Source organism: Neopsephotus bourkii, unplaced genomic scaffold (assembly GCF_033783945.1).
Source record: "Neopsephotus bourkii isolate Nb327-2 ecotype Australia unplaced genomic scaffold, CSIRO-AGI_Nbou_v1 NB_1292, whole genome shotgun sequence".
NCBI classification, from domain to species: domain Eukaryota; kingdom Metazoa; phylum Chordata; class Aves; order Psittaciformes; family Psittacidae; genus Neopsephotus; species Neopsephotus bourkii.
The window spans coordinates 2094607-2111217 of NW_026901776.1; the positions used below are offsets into that span (position 1 = coordinate 2094607).

Below are 16611 nucleotides of genomic sequence, written 5' to 3' on the forward strand. Positions count from 1 at the left end.
ATGGGGCCATGCCTCCAGTGAGAAAACACTTTGAGAACTGTGGAATAATCAGCTGCACATTCTGAGTAAGCACATATGGACTACATGGAAAATTACATGCCTCTTGTCAAACATTAAGACATGGATACTCATTGACCCTTGATTTTTGTTTTTATTTAAAAACAATTGAAAAACCAAATTCCACTGTCTTTGTCGTTAGAAAACCTTCTAAAATAAAATAACACCAGGCTGTTGGTTCTTCCACATATTTACCTCTGATTTTTGAACAGAAGGAAAAATAGCTGTGCTAAGTTACAACCTGGCACCCACTTCCTTTCCATAGAGACAGAGTTTCACAGCTGGCAAATAAATTATTCCCTCGAAACAGTGCTTTAGCACAGAGGTCCTGTTCTGTCTATTTTGGATGAGGAGTAGCATACTGAATGTGTCAGGCTTGGATTCTGCACCTTCCTGAAATCTCATCGAAACCTAGAGCCTGAACAGCTTTCAGTCAGATGCCAGGAGTGACAAAAGAGCCAGCTGACCGCTTGTGGCTGCCTGACTGCCAAGTCGTCACTCTGCTGTCAGAGAGTAATCAGTTTGATAGGCCTTGCCACACAGTAAGAGAAGTGATTATGGAGAGAAAACCAAATAACAGAGCTAGACTTCGAGAAAAATAAGTGCTGCCTCTAAGATTTTAAATTAGCATCACATTTAGGCATCTAGGCTTATTCCTTGAATGAAATTATGAGCAGAGCACAACCGCTCTGTTCAAGCCTACACTCACTACCTTTCTAATGTGGTTTTTGGGTGAGAAATTTTTAGTACCAGCTCAGATGTGCCACTGAGTTCATTCCTTTGAATGCTGTAGTGACACCACAGACATCTGATCCTCATTCCCTTAGTCATTATCACCCACCTCTATGAAGGAGGCATAGAAAAACTGCAAATGGCAGCCCAGCTGAACACTTGCTCTTGCACACGCAAAGGCAGAGATTTGGTCCCACTGGTATGAAACTGAAGATATTGGAAGAGAGAAATTAAGAGCATAATGTGTTTATTCCCTCCTTTCTGCCAAACAAATACACTGTGGAGCTATTGAAAGCTGTGTCAGCATATGGGTCTTTGGACAAACAAAAAATTGTGTTTTTCTTGCTGAGTCATTTGAAGCAAGGGAACAAGAAACCTGGGGGATTCTTATTCCTGTAGGATAAAATGTTGATCCGAACAACCAAGTCCAAAGTGACTGTTGGTTACCAACAGTTATTAAGCAGGTAGAGTATGTTAAGAAAAAGTTGCTAGAAAACAACAGCTGTTTCAATATCATTTAAAGTTGAATTCGGTGCTTGTATAACAGCTAATAAGAAAATGAAATATCAGTGAGGTATTTGGGTAGAGAAATGCTTAGATCCAGCTGACTTAGATGAATCTGGCATGCAGGCACCAGAGCTTTACCATGATTCTCATGGTCCTGCCTAACACTCTAAATGCTGTTTTCCCGAGGAGAGTTTTCCAATCCCTGTCAAGCAGCCAACATCCTGGCAAGTGGAGGTGCAAAGATCTCTAAAGGTCTTCAGATGAGGCATGCCATTATTTCCCAGCATTTAGGGGCCTACCTTGAAGGTGTGCTCAGTACTGTGGAATTGCCATGTTCATTAATTCATCAATTGCTACGCTAAATAGCAGCATAAAAAAAATAGGTTCAGGGTCCTCCTCGGCTTCTCCTTTATATCTAAGCTGTACCTAACCCATGTGGCTAGGCTAGCTGAAAATTTGCTAAAGGAAAGCTATTTTGTGAGGTGACTGCTTAATGAACAGCTTTAATGGCCCAACACATTATATGATCCTTGGAGCCACGGTCAAATGCTACAGCTCCTATCTTGGTCTGTTACTGCTTATTAGAAATGAGAGAGTGTCTCCCTTTTTCCTTCCCCTTCCTTAACATTCCAGTTTCTATATTTCTCCCCAGAAGTGAGAGGTGAAAATTTGAATATTTTCAGACTGAGGAAAAAGAATCAAGATCCTGAGAAGCTTGTCTTTGTCTCAGCTGAGTAAAATCATAATGGATTAGATCAGTTGCTCATGAATGCTTGTTTCTCATAAATGGGTAGCACTTAGCATGTCCAAAACTATGTTTCACTTTTCAGCTTTACTACAACTTTTATTAGGCTACTCAAAGGTATTATTAGTGCTGTATGCAGTTTTCAGAAGGAAAATCCAATATCAAATCATAAGTGTAAGTTATTGGAAGGAAGGAAGTAGGTGGATTTCTGCTCAGTAATTCAATGCTGGGAAGAATAAAAGTGATTTAAAGGCAAATTTCATATTAAAATATTGCTCTGTACCAGCTAGGAGAAAAACATTTTCAAATGCATATATTGTCTGCGCAATAAGCTCTGGTGAACTTCATTAAAACAGGTATCTTCTGTGATTAAAATACTAAATTTGTTTATGATTTCAACTGCATAATTTCAATATTTATGAGGTTCTGAAGTAGCATTAAAAGCAGACTGTCCTTGCTGAACATATAAATAATAGATTCTGAGGAAAACCTATTTATACAGTGTTAATAATATCCAAAACCATTGGTTGCATTAGAGCTAATTAAAAAATGCGTTTAATATATAGCACTTAGGAAACTGTATCTTATGTTCTTGCCATATGCCTTTGTGTAGCCAAGGAAATGCAAAACCATTCTTAATAATATTACATGTTCGTGCTAAGGGGATTTATCTATTTAATGTGTTTATTTTTATTTATTTTTTTTCCTCACACAGGATCATATGCTTTGTGTCAAATCTGGCAATAGTAAGATTTTTAAAATTCTAAAGATCTGCATCTTTTAAACTAGGCAGTTTTTCAGGCTTTTTTTTCCAAATATAGATTACTAGAACTGCAGTATATAAAGGTACCAAGTATGAGAAAAATATTTGCATTTTCATTGACCTCAGGTGAAAAATTTTTTGGTCTGAGATTATTCAGGCTAAGAGATACCATACAGAAGCCTGTTTAACACCCAAGATTTTAATCTGAAATTTTTCTGTGTAATCGGTTGCTCTTACAATATAGCTTTTGGTGGAGGCAGCCGAATGTTTTATCTGGTCTCTGATCTGATGGATTGTCTCATATTTGATGGATATCTCCTATTTAAATCAAGGAAGTTAGAGAACAGAAGGGAGGCTGAACAGTGTTTGATTGCATATCAGGTTTAACACAAGCAACTTCTTATAAAACTCCCTAATTACAGTGAAATTACTGTTATTTGAAGCATGTTTGGTAGATACTGTCTGAACTTTAAACTGGATTTTGAAGAGTTACAGCTCATGCAGTAAAAAGCAGAAAGGACATTTCAGGGAAGAAAACAGAGTCTACTTCATTACCAAGTCAGGTAGGCAGCATTTGAGTGTGTTTATAAAGTGAGACATAAATATTCATGATAAAAGCCAAAAGTTTTTTTAACAATAAAAGCGATTAACAATAAAATGCAGATTCTTGGTTCTTAATCCAGCACATGGTTTCATACAGTGACACACAATAGAGACACCCATTTGCAAGAGCTTTACTGGCTGAATTATCTATCCTTTCAAAATGTTTTTGTTTGTTTGGGGGCTTTTTTTTTTTGTCTTGTTTTTGGTTTTGTTTTTTTTTTGACAGGAATCTCTTGGTACCATGTAACAGCAAGAGCTACTTTGAATAGATGGCATAGAAGGCAGTGATCTCTATTTCATTTTTGTATGTATATAGTAGAGAGAGGAATATATGTCCAAAAAACTCCAGAATATGATGAATTTTGAGAACTGATCCCCTTTTCCTTCTACAGAATATTTTTTTATTTTATTTTATTTTCTGAATCCTTATGCATCAATTCAACAATTCCAGTTTTGAATACATAATGATGGTCACAGATGTTTAACTATAAGGTAAACACTGAATCTAAACTCCTGAGTTTTTGAATTTTGAAGGTAACATTGTTGCCATCATCTTAGGCGTCCTTTTCCTATGCTCTATAGCATACTTTATGTACTTTCAAAAATGTTTATATTCCAGCTAACATCTACATTCCCATGCATCCTAATTTTATTACTCTAGTTTTTCTTGAGTTTTTAGCCTTGTTTTCTTGTCTCCATCTCCAATTAAAACGGTCTGTGATTTGCTTCAGGAAAGAGTTGTAAGGATGATCCAGGGAAAACTCTTCATTTAACCATTAGATTTATTAGGCAATCCCAGCAGTCATTAAGGAAGAACAGTTTATTATGTTTTTTTACAGCTGGGTCAAAATTAGAGGAATAAAAATTTAATCATCAAAACTTGTTCCCTGGTTTAGAAAAGATTGTTGAAGCAAGCGGCAATATATTACAGCTGGAGAACACCCTTACCACAAGGGTAGTCTTGTTTATGTAGGTATCATTTGTGCTCAGCACTACACCTTCCTGAAGGTGCCTTTTGAAGACAGGGCTCCATAGGCCCACTTGTCAGCCCACATGAATGAGTAAACAGTTGGACTTGCTCATCTGTCTTTGGAGAAAGAGGTGGTTGCTAGAAGTCAGAAACCAAATGAAATTAAATGTTCTAACCCACGTGAATGTTTAAACCCTGAAAGTAATATGAAAGTTGCTGACAGGCTCTTTTTACAGGTCACCTTTTAAATGTGTAATTGGAATCACTACCAGAGAATGATATTAATATGTAGAGGAGGTAACATTAAAGAGAACAAGTGACATCAAAATTGAATTTGTGAAGCCTGTTTTATCTGTGAGGGCAGATGTACTTCAGTTACAGTAGCACAAAGTACTCATGACCAATGAGTTATGTAGTATTGTGCTTTTTTTCTTGCTGAGTCATTTGAAGCAAGGGAATAGGAAACCTAGGGGATTCTTATTCCTGTAGGATAAAATGTTGATCCAAACAACCAAGTCCATGTAAGTGGCATGTGGGCTAAAGTCAAGAAATTCTAACCTAAATCACTCCAAAGTTCTCACCAACTTAAAACACATGAATCAGAAGTATATGTAAGCAATGTGCCCTCATCTGCCTCCCTCACAGTGCTGGGTGTTTTCCCCAAACAGAAAAAGGGATTTAAGCCCTTCTGTACCTTCCTCATATTCTCCTGGATATAGAGCCCTCCAAGGTTGCAGTGTGTGGCATGGAATGAGTTGCTGGAGGACTGGCTTCAACAGCTCTTCCATCACCCTCCAGAGAAAGGTAAGGCCTTGCCACCCATGTGTCCAGCTGAAAAGACAGGGCTGGTATTGGACTGTTACCCTTGGAGGAAGTGTCCAATATTTTAGCATTATTACCAAAGGAACAAAGGAGATACTTTTTGTGGGTACCACAGCAAATTTTCCAGGCATTCAAAAACACTGACTATTTATTAGGAGAACTAAATTATTTTTTTTTTTTAAATTATCCTAAGACATTTTGCTGGAAATCAATTTCTTTAATGAGCAAAGTTCTTTAGCACTGCAAAGTTGCCATCTATTGAGATGCTTTTTAGAAGTATTTTGTCACAAATTATAAATCCCTGATAAGCTTTCTAATAATAAATGTTATTGTGAAATACACCGGTTTTCCCGAGGATATATAAAAGGAACAAGCTCTCATAATTTGCAATGAAAACAAAATTTCAAATAGAGCTGTAACATTTTTCTCCTTTCTGATGAATAGTAAGTATGCTGCATTATCTTATTCTTGTCTTTTGTGTGGATAAGAAAAATAGTAATTTGGAAGAAACGGGAAAAAATAATAAGGAAAAACCCCACTATTTGTTCAAAGAGACTAAATTAGGAACTAATTAAAACTTTGTTAATTTGATTTGAGGAAACTCCCACTGGCTTTATTAATTTTTTATTCAGCTCTTAATTTAAACAATTAATATTTTGAATTGCTTAGAATCCCTGCTTCTAAGTACTTTAGAATCACCCACATACTTTAGGTATTCTTCTGACTTCCAGAGCATTAGGAAAAACTACTGTGAGCAGAAGTACCTACAGTTCATCCAAGACAGTGTGCTGTTTTATTGCCAAAGCACGAACCTTGTTTTATTTGACTGCCTGCAAAAAGGTTGCCTCCTGGTAATTAGATGAAACCATAGTTGAAGGCAAAGTGGTCAGACATTCTCTTAAAGTGCCAGAACATTTTAACTAAGTGGATTGAAGTCTGTCTTCCAGTATAGCCAGTTTATCCTGATACTCAGAATAGTTTGTTCCAGTTCTCAGTAACAAATGTAGCAGAGAAAATTCTCATGAGTCTTTAAGGCTGTAAAGTGCCTCTGGCCAAGGAGGGAGGTTTCATTTCATGAAGTTTCATAAGGTTCATACTTTCCCCAAAGTACCTAGTTTTATCAATTCTAACTGAAAAACCAAGCAATGTTATTAGTAATCGGTAGCTATAAAGTCACTCTTACAATGTCAAGGACACATTTAGATGTATTTGAAATGAAAAAAAGTGATCCAGAAGTGCAATACTTGCTATCTTGTGAAAACTGAATCTCTCCTAGTGCCTTTCTTCTAGTGCCATGCTTTAGGTTTCACACTGCAGACCCAGCTATGCAGTGTCTTTGTTCACTCCTTGTGACTAAGAATATTGAAGTTATGGCACAGAAGAGTAGAGGAGCTGCCCATTGCTGTGGCTGTACCCAGCAGCCAACAAATGACTGAGGGAGGGTGCAATGCCTGGGACCATGGATCAATGTCCCCACCTATCACTGAGACAATCTAATCTGCTATTCATTGCTTCCTGTAACTAGCTCATGCACTTGCCAGAAGAGATATAAGTCCATATAGACTAACAGTAAAAACATTACATCCTTTTCCCTCTCTGTAGCTATTGTTATGTATTGGTATGGCTATTGGTATGGATTGTATTGCTATGTATAATACTTCTATTTCACAAATCTTTGGAATGTAAAATTGTTTGCTATTCCAGAATAAAATTAATTGGAAGCTTATAAAATGCTCTCCTGCAGTCATTTTTATTGAGGTTAATGACATGAGCACTACAGATGGAAGAAGGGAGACTGCATACTATGCTATGTGATTATAGTTAGCACAATTAATTTCAAATACGTGTGTCAAAAATTATTTAATCTAGTACTTTAAAAGATATTTAGTCCAAAAAGAGAGGCTGAGAGAAAGCATCCAGACAAACAGATAGCTTAGACAGTACCTGTGAAGTGACCTGAGCTTGTTAAGTGTCTGTCCGAGACAATTTACTATAGCAGTGATTTTTCTCTTGCTTTTTACTGACTTAAAGCATTCCAAGCCAAAATTGTTTTAGGTTCTGGTGTTACTTGCTTTCCCTCTCCTACCTTTAAGCCTTCCCAAAGTATAACTGAATAAATTAATCCTAAAATGTTCGTATTTGACACACAAATATTTTTTGTGCAGATTGAAGTCTTGAACATAAATTTTCTTGTAATTTTTTTCATTGGTTTTGCTTATAATTCATAAATAAGCATTTGTGACTACTCAATTCACTGATAAAACACATTCTCAGAGATTTCAATAATTACCAACAGTCTGGTGAGGAAACAGTAGCAAGGGAAGCACTCAGTGCCTTCCTGAAGTTGTATTGCTTCTGCTGATGATATTCCAGGTGCAAACACCTTCAGAGTTATGCAGCTTTCTCTGTCCCCTCTGCTTTTCTGAGCCAGCTTAATCTCTTCTGACAGAGAGGAGATTACTTTATTATTAATTTAGAACTAGGTAAAACTCATAATGTATCAAAAACCCCAACACATTAGTTCTAAGCATTGTCTCTGTTTATTTAAAAGGGTTTTTTAAGCTTTCATATTTTGCTAGTGGCATTTACTTTTCTTACTCTTTTAAACTAGGGGTTTCTGAATTTTTAGTACTGTTGGATATATTTAGTGGTAAATGTTTTCCCTTATCCATCCACAATCAGAAAACTTACACCATGAAATCCAGAAAAAAGAAATCAGGGATACACTCATCTAGCTGCAGAACTCACAGTAGTCATCCTGCAGCAATGATTCTCCATCCCCTCTGGGCAACAAACAAGGGAATCCAGTTTCAGGAGTTCTGTTGTCTTTTCTCCAAGTTCTCCATGGATTTGGATAGTGCTTTCTGATTGTGAGACACTGTCTGCTGCAATAACTATGTTCTTTGTAAACAGTGGAAATTTTACACAATAAACTGAGGTTCATCAGCATAAAAGGCATAACCTCAGATCTCTTCTCAACAAGAAACCATCCGGTATCCTGACTGCTGAATGAATTGTCCTTTCTTGAGCTTAAATATAAGACATATAAAAAGGACCAAACTGCAGTTCTAGCAGTTTACAGATGAGAAATGAGAGAAAAGACAAGAGAACACATTCATCTTTTAAACTCAAGACACAGTAAGATACCCATTTATCACGCTTTCATGTGTTTATACCAGTGGCTCCTGATCTTTGAAGATATCAGAAGACCAGGATCCCAGTGTATTAGTAACTATATTCCTGTTATTACCCATTTCAGACCATAAAGCAAATGTGATATTAGCTGAATCTATTTTGTTCTCTGGCCTCCCACATCCTGTCAGCTTTTAATGGCTTTTGTTTTTTTCACTGATGTCTTTGTTTATACTCACAGCCACATTCCAGTTACTTTATTACCGATTCATAGCCAAGGTTGGATTTCTATCTTTAGAGAAGCAAGAATCCTAAAGGCAATTAGCATTCAAATAAGCCAATTATTTTATACGTACATATGCAATCAGATTTTTTCCAACATTCGGAGTGAACTAAATGCTTTAGTTCTCAGCTATGAGGCAAAAAGATTAGTGGCGGCTCTACTGTGAATGTAAAAATTAAACCGTCATTAGTACAGCTGAATCAATTAAGTGTGCCACCATGAAAACTTTAGTATGCATATATTATGCAAATGCATAAAGCATAACCTTTTCTTGCTGCTTATATTTTACTAAAATGAAAATATTCTGCTCTGGTGAGACTAAAATAGTGAACAAATGCAGAGCACTGTGAATTGCTAATTAGCTGGTACTTTCCTTGTAACCTTTTGTTCTTTAATTTTTAAACTAATAGAGTGTAAGAAGGGGGAGGTGGCTAAGAGGATCCACTTATATAAATTAGAATAAAGTCCTTTCCTCTCAGTGAATTTTAATTTTTTCCTGACATATTCTTGTTGTGTGTGTGCTTTGCATGCAGTATTCTTGATACGCAACTCTGGAAAACTATCTAAGAAACAGATCTCTTACTCAAAGTTTTGTAGCACCATCGTACTCATATTTTTGCTGTTGACCTGATGGCAAGTACCATACTGTCATGATATCCCATGCTTACAAACCAGATAATTTGTTTTCATTCTCAGTGACCTTTGGGTATTATTTTTTCAACTCATCCATCTTAAGACTCTACTTTTTTAGAAGAAATCTTCCTGTGTTATAGCAATTTGAAATATTTTACCAATACCTAATTTTTTACTAATATCTATCTCATAACCACTCATGCTTTTATATATTTCTTCTTTTCAGAAAAATGTCTTTTGTTAGAACTAACATTGAAGACGTGGACACTGAAGTCTTAGAAATTGTTGTTTTGACAAAACCTGACTACTTTTTTTGTTGAAGGATATCATTAATATGACAATGACGTAGTGAAGTGAACAAGGATACCACTATAGTGTAAATATCTTTTATCTTACTGTTTATAATTTTTGCAAAAAAATATTAATTTAGCTGAATCTTCCATGCATAGTTTTTGTAAATATTAAATTTGCTCAAATAATCATAAATACTAAAGTTTCTTATTGAGAAATATTCAAATCAGTGTGCACAAAGCCATGGCTATAGCCCACCTATAGCACTGTGAAATATCTCTTACTGTAATGAGTTCACAGTATAGGAATGAGGTAAGCTTATTCATAAATGATAACTAGATTAATGAGGACAAAATCTGTATGGTCCTGTATAGCCACTGGATAGAGACATTATCCTCCCAAGGTAATTAACTGTGGCTAGCAAAGGCTCCTGTTCTGATGGACTCCCCAGGAAAGCCATCATTTAGTGTTTCCTCATTACTTATCCTACAACTATGACATCTTAGGCAGTTTTATGTTCTTGATCACAAAGGACTCAATCTCAGGTTCTGGCAATCTACTGTCTATGCCTTTTATTTTGTATTTTGTCCCAAGCTGTGTCAGTTAAAACTATGGACACTGTGAAGTGCTCAATGGACCCCTATCTGTCATTCTATGTGTTACAGTCTAGACAAACTCAGCTTCCCCCCCCCCATATTAGAAGACAGCTACAGATATTAGCTGCACTGTGGAAAAACAAACTAAACTAATGTGAATGACTCCTTTGATGGCTATCGTGAATAAGAGACCTTATGTTAACTGTTAGCATCTTTACAAGTTATTATTCTCCAAAATAACTGCAAAAGAAATATATATGTATATTTGCAATGAATAATCTATAGGTTTGTTGTTTTTGTTTGTTTGTTTGTTTGTTTTTGTTTGTACTGGGAGGTATGTGTGTTCATTGGTTGGGTTTTTTCCTGTGTGTGTTTTTCTTCCAGGGGAAATGCAGTCCAGTGCTTACTTTCATTTCCCGGAATCCACAGAGAATGAAAAGTGAAAATTTAACTGGAAGTGGAAGCAGACTATAAGGAGCAAATTGTAATGCAAATTTCAGCTAAGAAACCAGTGACACATCTCTATATTTGCTGTTTAGCCATTAAAATACATAAAACTGAAGTTTAGATTTAAGAAAAGCTACTACTATGCATATTTACCCTGTTATACATCAATATGTTATATTACACACATTTAGGAAAATAATACTCAGTAAAGTGCTTCTTTATCAAAGAAATTGACATATTTGTTTTGTGCAAGCCATTAGCCATTTAAACCTTCAGTGATTTCTTGTATTATTCGTTATTTAATTTGCTTAGTAAAATACTATATAATATGCATGACCCATAAATCGCTTCTCACATGTTAACCATGAAATTTATCAGTATTTGCTTTTTTCCCATGTAACTTTGGCTCAGTCAACTGCTTTGAAGACATTATTTTTAAAGCACTGTAACACTTATCCCTACAATTTTAACATGAACTGTGATTTCTGCTTTGCATGAATGTCTCCCTCCATTGTCTTGCATAAGTTTGACTGTTAGTTTATAACTTAGAGTGCATTCTTCATAAAGGAGAAGAGCATGTTTACATGAAAGCTCTTAGCATATCATATCCACATCTTTAGAACATCTTCCTTAGTATACATCAGGAACCAAATGTTTTACATTTTGTGGATAGATAAAACTTCTGAAACTGAGACAGTGTAAATAAAAGTAGGATTTAACATCTGATATGTATGTTAAATGTAATGCTAAATTCAGAGCTTCCTTTTTATTTTCCTGTAAGTCTGGAATAATGGACTTCACTTGCCACTGTCCTCAACGAATGAAATGATAGACAACATCAGTATGGGTTATAGAAATAAACATGTGCAAGTTGAAATGAATCAAAATAATTGCTATACCATCATTAAGTTGCTTAACATGTAACACATGTTACAAAAAAAAATCCAAGAATACTGTCCTGGGTTTAGCAGTAGCAGTCATTTTTTCTCCTTCTTGGTAGCTGGTGCAGTGCTGTGTTTTGACTTTCGGGCTGGTAAAAATGATGTTTTGGTTTGGCCAAGGACTTGGTGAGCCTCATGCTCTGCCAGGGAGGAGGGGAAGCCAGGAGGAAGCAGAGACAGGGCACCTGACCCAAACTGACCAAAAAGGTATTCCATACCACAGCACGTCATGCCCAGGAGGGAACTGGGAGTTACCCGGAAGGGCTGGGGCACTGCGGGGTTGGAGGAGGTATCGGTCAGTGCTTGGTCGGGCTGGGGGGGGTGAGTTATCGGTTGGCTGGTGATGAGGTGGTGTATTCTCTTCCCTTGTTATTTCCTTTATCATTACTATCATTGGTGGTAGCAGTAGTGATTTGTGTTATACCTTAGTTACTAAACTGTTCTTATCTCAACCTGTGGGATTTGCATTCTTTTTGATTCTCCTGTCCGTCCCTCCGAGAATAGGGGAGGGCAAGAAGCGGGGGGGAGTGAGTGGACAAGCTGTCTGGCTGGGTTTAAACCATGCGAAATACAAAATCTGGAAAACTGAGCACCTTAATAGCAGTGATTCTACTGTGCATATTTTAAATAAACTCAATGAAATATAATTCAGCTATGAAAGAGATAGCTATAATGTAGTAATAAATTTATTTTTATAGCACCTACATTAATTTGTTAATTCTTATCTAAACTGTTCTAAACCCTGAAAAACAGATGGAAAATGAATACATAAAACCCTTAAAATAATAGTTTGCAGCACTAATAGTACATTTGCATATAACATTTCCAATTAAATTAAAAAAACTACTATTAGACATAGCAGTGGGAATCTAGATTGTTTTGAAACATGAAGAGTATGGTAAATGAGGAATGAAGGGACCTCTCTTGGAATTAGTCTCAACTTTTTTACAGGTATAAGAAACACTGAGAATATTTAAAAACCAGTAAGTGTAATCCTACCTAACACACCTGAAAATATGGGGGGGGGGGGGATACATTAAAAAAAAGATCTATTTTAAAATAATAAACAAATATTTAAATACTTACTCACTGGATCCAAGTTCATTTTTTGTCCTGGAAATTTTATGCAAAGAATATAACATCTCTAAGGAATGTTCCTGGTTCTTACACAACACTAGTCCCATGTTATTCCATGACCAAGTGTAATAAACATTTTAATATAAAAGTCAAGTAACAGCAAGAGTTACCTTGTCACAAAATTATATTCTGCAGGCTGCAGAATTGTTGAAGAACTTAAGTTCTTGATGCTTGTAGCTTCAGCTGGTTTGCTGAAAAAAAATATTTAGATCTTCATAACTAAATTTTCCTCATTTAGGAGGATCTGATCTTCTTTGTTGTGCTGCATATTTGAAAGCTAACTGCATAGCTTTTGTTACCATGGACAGCTAAAACTGTGCTACAGAAATGCCAAATATTAACATCATAGATGAACTGTGATAATTCTAGTCTGGCAAAGAATATATTATAAAGTGGTATGATGTCCATCCATCTGGCCTTGGACATTGCTGAACTAGAAAAGTGGCCAGTACTTTATACTGACTCGTGGATGGTGGCAAATGCCCTGTGGGGGTGGTTGCAGCAATAGAAGCAGAGAAACTGGCAATGCAGAGGTAAACCCATCTGTGGCAAGATATCACTGCCTGGGTGCAGAACCTGGTGGTGAAGGTATCCCATGTAGATGCTCATGTACACAGGTTGGGGCACTGAGAAACACCGGAACAACCAACAAGTGGATAAAGCTGCTAAGATTGAAGTGGCTCAGATGGACTTCGATTGTCAACATAAGGGTGAATTATTTTTGGCCCAGTGGGCCCATGACACTTCAAGCCATCAGGGCAGAGATGCAACATACAGATGGGCTCGTGATGGAGGACTGGACTTAACAATGGACACTACTGCCGAGGTCATTCATGACTGTGAAACATGTGCTGCAATTAAGCAAGCCAAGTGTTTAAAGCCTCTTTGGTATGGAGGGTGATGGCTGAAGTACAAATATGGGGAGGCCTGGCAGATTGACTATATCACACTCCCAGCAACATGCCAAGGCAAGAGCCATGTGCTTACCATGGTGGAAGGAACCACCAGATAGCTGGAAACATACAGTGTGCCCCACGCCACTGCCTGGAACACTATCCTGGGCCTTGAGAAACAAGTCTTGTGGTTACATGGCAACCCAGAGAGAATTGAGTCCTACAATGGGACTCATTTGTGGAACAGCCTTATAGATATTTGGGCCAAAGAGCATGGCATTGAGTGAGTATATCACATCCCCTACCATGCACCGGCCTCTGGGAAAATTGAATGGTACAATGGGCTGTTAAAAAACTACACTGAGAGCAATGGGTGGTGGGACTTTCAAACATTGGGATACACATTTACCAAAAGCCACCTGGTTGGTCAACGCCACAGGATCTGCCAACAGGGCTGGTCCAGCCCAGTTAGAACTTTTACATACTGTAGAAGGGGATAAAGGTCCTGTGGTGCATATGAAGAATTTGCTGGGGAAGACAGTCTGGGTTTTTCTTGCTTCAGGGAAAGGCAAGCCCACTCGTGGGATTGCTTTTGCTCAGGGACGCAGATATACTTGGTGGGTAACGCGGGAAGATGGGGAACTTTGATGTGTACCACAAGGGGATTTGATTTTAGGGGAAAACAGCCAATGAACTCAATTGTACGCTGTTGCCTGCTATGTAGCATTTTTACAGCCCATCAACTAGATCTCTTCAGGCCACGAGCAACCATCCCTGACTTCTCTCAGACCATCATCCCAACAAAGAATGAACTTCGATGAAACCAGACGAGCTCAGCAGTGACCAGATGAGTTCTACGGTGTCATTAGCACTCAACAATCCAGCACTGCACACAGCCTTTCCTGCTCTGAAAGACTGTTATAAGAGATGGAGCCCGGTATCATGGACTGGATGAATTCAGCAGCTTTATAGGGTATGGTCCATGCACTAAGGAATGATCTCTCTCTCTTTGTGTGGGTGCATATATATGTGTATATATATATATATATGTGTATGTATATATGTGAGACAAGAACAATGCCATATTGAAAAATGTGGAATCTAAGCATGACATGAATGGCATGGAATAAGGGGTGGATACTGTCCTAAGGTCAGCTATAGCAGTCAGTTTTCTCCTTACTAACTGCTGCAGTGCTGTGTTTTTAACTTTCAGCCTGGGAACAGAGCTAATAACACTGATGTTTTTAGTTGCTGCTCAGTAACGTTTACTTTGACCAAGGACTTTCTGAGTCTCATGCTCTGCCAGCGAGGAGGGGAAGCCAGGAGGAAGTGGAGACAAGATATCTGACCTAGACTAGCCAAAGGGGTATTCCATACCACAGCACATCATGCCCAGTATATCAACTGGGGGAAGTTACCTGGAAGGGCTAGATCGCTGCTCAGATCGAGCTGGGTATTGCTCGGCAGGTGGTGAGCAACTGTATTTTCTTCCCTTGTTATTTCCCTTATCATTATTATCATTGGTGGTGGCAGTAGTGGTTTGTGTTATACCTTAGTTACTGGACTGTTCTTGTCTCAACACATTGGAGTTACATCCTTTTGATTCTCATCCCCATCCCTCCGGGAGTGGGGGAGGAAGGGAGGGGGGGAGAGTGAGCGAGCAGCTGTGTGGTTCTGCATTGGTGAATGGGCTTAAACCATGACAAGGAAAGATTTTCCTTTCCTGGTGCAGCTGATAGTTTCAACCAAAAACCTGAGAAAAAATCCATTGTAATTTGGAGATAAAGTGGCTATGAATGGTTAAACTGTGTATGTTCTAATGCTGACATAGATAATGAAAATATTTCCTTTTAAATGAATGAATACAGGCATTCAAGGTATGCAAAACCACCCAAGCTCTCACTGCTGAAGTTAAATTTCTGGATTATTCCTGGGCAGAGATGTTCTGCAGAGTTAAAATACACTTTGAAGATATACTTTAAAAAAAAAAAAAAAAAAAATTCCACTTTTGGAGGACAAATTAGAAAAAAAAACAACAAAAAAACCCAAACAGAACAAATTCCGCTTATTACTGTCTGAACTCTGGATCTGACAGTCAAACTTGCTTTGTTCTGCTCTATTGCTACATACTGAAATGAGGCAGTCTGCAGCAGAGAGTCTGAGGTCAAATGCAATGCAGCTTTTATGCTGGCATGCCTCCACTAGCCACTAGCTAAAGCTCTCTAAATCCACACAGCTTAAGCAAAATTGAAACTTCCAAAACTCTCAGTTTTCTAAACTTCTTCCTTAGAAAGTAACAAACAAGAATGCTAAGGAAATTGCCAATTTTCTTCAGCATAATTAAAGTACCCAGCTTAACTTTCCACTGTTTTAAACCTGTGCAAGTAGGATGTTTTTCCAAACTTGATGAAGCATACAACCCTTTTAGTAATCAAATCAAGACTGCAGAATGTAAATGCTACATTGTCTTTAACAGACAGTTAGACTGTGAATTAATTAAATACTAGTTTTCAGATAATTCCTGCTTACATTTTTTATCTCAATAGGGACTAAAGTATGGCACCTGGAATGACCTGATTTTGTGTTGGTTTGTGGTTTTGTGGTTGCTGTGTAAGTGAGTTTAGTTTGTGGTTTTCTTGAACACAGAAAAGCAAAAGTTCTAAACTTTTCAGATAGAGTTTACTTTAAACCAGAGATATAGAAAAAAATCATCCAAAAAGGAACTACTTTTAGAAACTTATGAGCAACTTGAAAGGTAGAATTGAGGCAAGGGTTCCATCTCATTTATAACATGCTCAAGAGTTCCTACTGCAGTAGCATGTACTTTTTGCTGCTACTCAAATCTTATTACTTAAATTTCTGAAAAGTAATGTCCCTACTGATGGATGAGTTGCTGTCAATGTACCTAATGCTCTTCTTGATTGCTATGGATATTATTCTTACATGGTATGTTAATAAGAGTGAAAATAACTAGTTTTCAGAACCACTTTCATACAATTCATTGACCTGCTTGCTTCAATGTGTTCCCCTAGTTTATGTATCACTTTTTAAAAGTTAGG

The 16611-nt window shown here is 37.3% G+C and overlaps 1 long non-coding RNA gene across 1 annotated transcript; it reads right to left on the reverse strand.

The window, feature by feature from the left end:
- Positions 1-4102: 4102 nt before the first annotated feature.
- Positions 4103-6522, reverse strand: LOC133219010 (uncharacterized). The gene is made up of 3 exons (XR_009727326.1): positions 6444-6522; positions 5072-5208; positions 4103-4515 (listed from the first exon to the last, which is right to left on the reverse strand). It is a non-coding gene; the product is annotated as an uncharacterized LOC133219010 (long non-coding RNA).
- Between the last annotated feature and the right edge of the window lie 10089 nt (positions 6523-16611).